This window comes from Penaeus japonicus, unplaced genomic scaffold, assembly GCF_977035675.1.
Source record: "Penaeus japonicus unplaced genomic scaffold, GWHDUDI00000001_assembly GWHDUDI00000032, whole genome shotgun sequence".
NCBI classification, from domain to species: Eukaryota; Metazoa; Arthropoda; class Malacostraca; order Decapoda; family Penaeidae; genus Penaeus; species Penaeus japonicus.
The window spans coordinates 7,528,919-7,533,225 of record NW_028234434.1 but is presented as its reverse complement, the minus strand read 5'-3'; the positions used below and the strand labels follow the sequence as shown (position 1 = coordinate 7,533,225).

At 44.7% G+C, this 4,307-nt stretch overlaps 1 pseudogene; it reads right to left on the bottom strand.

Annotated features, from left to right (window-relative positions):
• Window positions 1–1,322: 1,322 nt before the first annotated feature.
• Window positions 1,323–2,078, bottom strand: LOC147467951 (uncharacterized; annotated as a pseudogene).
• Between the last annotated feature and the right edge of the window lie 2,229 nt (window positions 2,079–4,307).

The following is a 4,307-nucleotide window of genomic DNA, read 5'->3' as shown; positions in this document are numbered from 1 at the left end:
ATAAGAGCAATACCCTCGAAGTTTAGGTGCTATTTTCATGTTAGTAGCAGTCGCAAACAGTTTTTGTACACAAATTACATCATCATTATTTTTACGAATATAAACCTCTAGGTCATTAATCCTAGGCTTAATGCTATGCTTACTCCATGATAAGAATTTGACTGTACATTTATCCATATATGAGAAGGCTTGTTATTTGATAGGCTACACTTAATACTGTAATATCCTCTTGTGCTAATGCTTTTTACTTCACAGAAAACACACATAAGCTGTATAACCATACTTCTCACAGAGGGCAGACATCAATTTAAAAGTAAACTTGACCATTTAAACTATTAATTCTTAGCTTTGTTCCGCTTCGTAGCACAGTCCCCTCCAAATGGTGTGTTGATAGCACTTCGGGGACCAGAAGCCTCATCAGGTTCCCGGTCTGAGTCCGTGTCACATAGATCCTGACATTGCGTTTCCTCATTATCAACACAGGCTCCCTCATACTGACCACTATTAATGGAGGAATTGGTATCGTGACACCGTGTGTCATCGCGGGTCCTTTTATCATTGATGGCAGCGATGGCCTCTCGACACTGACAGTCCTTTTTTTTTAATATCTCCTTTCAATGTTACCATCTGACTAATTAAAGTTGTATTTTTTTCTTTTAGTGTTTGAATTGATTCAGGTCAGGAAGGTTGCACCCCCAGTGCCAGGGAGTCACACCTGCCATCCCGCATCTGCAGCATGTGGCACCCTCTGTTTCTACAATACTGCATGGACACTTGCTGGCATCGTACTGCACAGCATTCCTTATTTTTACAGTATTTAGCTACATGGCCACTTCCCATGCAGTTGTAGCATATGGCAGGGGATGCCCTCCACAGATGCACGTGGCTGGTGGGCATATATTTTCCGAAAAATGTGTATGTACTGGGAGGTGGCTGCTCTCCTTTCCATATGATTCGAATTCGTTTGGAAGGCTGGCCAACTTTATACACTCTGATGGCCTGATGGCAAACTCCTTGTGATAAATTTTCCGAATGACGCCGCGTCGCTAAATACAACAAAATTGGTATTGATGGATTCCTCTCAACCTCTACTGTTCATATGTAGTGGAAATAATGCGCGATTCCACCTCTGGACCTCATAATCTGGGTCCCGATAGTAGGGGAGGGCATGAAGTAGATCAGGGAAATTACGGGGTAAAATATGAATTCCAGCCATATTTCGTATGCAAAATCTTAAACAACTACCTACCTAACTTTGCCTAGTTTTGAAGTTTGCCCTAGCCAAGGCGGGGCTTCGCCCCCCCCCCCTGGAGGGAGGGAATCTATGCCGGCGGGTAGAGAGATGCTGCAGCACGCAGGAAGTGGTGCAACCGGGTGTTCATGTCATCAAAGCGCATGAGGAACATGCACCTTGCTAAATATCCAAAAAAATGTTTTTTCCTGCGGCCGCATAACGGCATCTTTCTTTTCGCCTCCTTCCACTGCCTCTCGATGGTATTGGTGTGGGCGAGAGTGTCGGGATCTACAAAGTTGTAAGTGTGATTGACGGTCAGGTGTCTGTATCCCTCATGAGAGAGTCAGTTGTAGGCCTTCCAGCAGTCGGAGATGATGATCGACCCCGGGGCGATCCGTTCCTTGATTACTGCAAGGAGAGTCTCGCTGGTCCGATCCTCTACCTGGACGAGGAAAAGATCGCGTGTCTCCCTGCAGATCCCAAAGAAGCCGTCAATCACTTTTCCGACGTTGTACTTGCGGCGCCCGAACTTGCTCTCATCTATCTCAACAATTTTTCCAGGGCCCCCGATGACACCTTGCTGGTCAAGGGCCCAGTGAACCATTACCTCCCGGCAGAAACTGGAGCGGTCGGTAATGGTCGCGAGCCCCAGTCTCAGCTCATGCCGCATGAGCCGAACTGTGAAACACTCCCCGACGAAGTAATTCACAAAGACCAACAAGGTTTCAACATCAAGGTGTACCCTCTCGAAAAAAGAGCCCTTAAACACCGAGGCACTCCAGCCACACCGCTTTTTCTTTTGTCTCCTGGCCGCCACGGTCTTGTCACATCCGCCACGGGTCATACCATGCGTACCATGCCTGACCGCAGCGGCCGCAGTTCTTTTCACGATGGACAAGACCGTGTTTGTAGCTAATGTTCATTAATCTGTCATTTTCGCCACATACATCGCGAATAAAGTCGTATAATGACCAGGAGCACCCGTCACACTGTGCCATGATTACCGGAACTGAACTTAAATGCTATGCGAAGCCGGCAATCTCATTACTGCGCATGAGCGGCCTCCGGATAGGAAACTACGACTCAATAGAGGGCACTGTTTAATCATACTGTAAACAATGGGGAATATTGCGCCATCTATCGAGAGACAATAACAGCTCATGCAGGTAATTCATTGAGAGTTTCCATTCCACAGCTTACCGCTAGCCAGAAATACGTAAACACAGCCATGTTTGATTTTCAGGGCGAGGATGGTGGTTTTCAGGGTATTATGTACAAGGTATGTTGCACGAAGTGCCCTCAAAAGGGGGGGGGGGCTAAGCCCACCCTTGGCTAGGGCTAAATTAAAACCTAAGCAAAGTTTGGTAGGTAGTTGAGTTAAGATTTTGCCTAAGAAATATGCCCCGACGTAGGACGAGGTAGCATGAGATAGTGCCTAAAAAAAGAGACCTAGATTGTGGGGTCCAGGGGTGGAATCGCGCATTATTTCTACTATATATGAACAGTAGAGGTTAAGAAGAATCTATTGATACCATTTTTATGGTATCTCATAACATTTTACCCCGTAATTTCCCTGATCTACTTTATGCCCTCCCCTACTATCGGGACTCAGATTGTAGGGTCCAGAGGTGGAATCGCGCATTATTTCCACTATATATGAACAGTAGAGGTATAGGGGAATCCATCGATACCACATTTATGGTATTTAGTGACGCGGCGTTATTCGGAAAATTTACCCTCCTTGTCATAATGTGTGACGAGGTATTCCTCATATAATTCTCTTTTCATAGGCTCATCACATGATTTGAAGGCAATCCCACCAATTTGTCCTCCAGTGAGCATATCAATATAGATCTGCTGGTGACGAGCGACATAAATATAAGGTGAGAGAGTGTCCCCTGGACGAGGTCGAGGGGAGTTTCCCCTTGGGACGGAGTGGTGTTGCCAACGCATTCCAGCCATTTGATTTCGTTGTGCCTTCGGGAAAGGCGAGACGAACATGTTTCGTTCTCGGTGCAAGTGCGTTCTTGATAATATTTTATTGCTTCTTCTTCTTTTTAGGTTTACAACTTACTAAAATTATCATTTTCTTCATCAGTCCCTTCCACATGGGTATCGGTAGTATTAACTTTATTAGCTGCAGGAAGTGCTGTAGTGTTTGCTTTTCTCATGACTATGAGTTTATAAACTGGCGCTGTGCTCAGCATTGGGAGGGGAGGGAGAGGTGGCCACCAAGGCTTCTCCCTTCTCAATGTTACATTGCCTTTACCCCATGTGGGGGATGACCGCGGTACCTCGCTCGCTGCGTGACAGGTGAATTAGGGCTCAGAGTACAACAGGGCACTCAGTTCTAACGGTCTCTATAGCTGTACTGGGCACTGCTGTACTGGGATTCCTTCAAATACCCTGTCGTACATAGTTCTGCTCTATTTACAGCACTGTATTCATGACACAATCACTTTCGATGGAACTAGAGTTAGGTATATTAGGAATAGTTACGGAGATGGACACCATACAACGATATGTACTGGGGGTCCACTATTATACTTGAAAGGAGGAGCGCAAATCCGTAGATTTATACATAAACAATCCCCATCATAATATCACTGATGGTCAGTAACCCAGTTTCCCAATATTTTACGCATTTGCATTTTGTCCTTAATAAAGAATTTAATTAGTCTGATGCATTTGCAGAGTTCTTCGACGATTCACGCCATTTTCTTGAAGGAACCATCAAACCAGAGGCAAGCAGGCAAGGGTAAGTGTCGGAGGGTGTTTGGTACTGGAGAAATGTCATGTTAAGTATAACCTTGCTGGTGACCTTATCTAACTATACTATGTGATCCTCGAGGCTGTAAATTGTTTTGATTATCATTATTGATATATTTTTTGAACATGACTTTTTTGCGTGCGTCATTATCATCCTGGCTGGTAATAACAGAGAGTGCTTATAATCATCATTGGGAAATAGTAAATGTGAGCTCAGAAAACGCTCAAGACGAGAAGTTAATCAAAATAATATATGACCTTTTGTATCTCTCTCTCTCTATCTATCTATCTATCTATCTATATA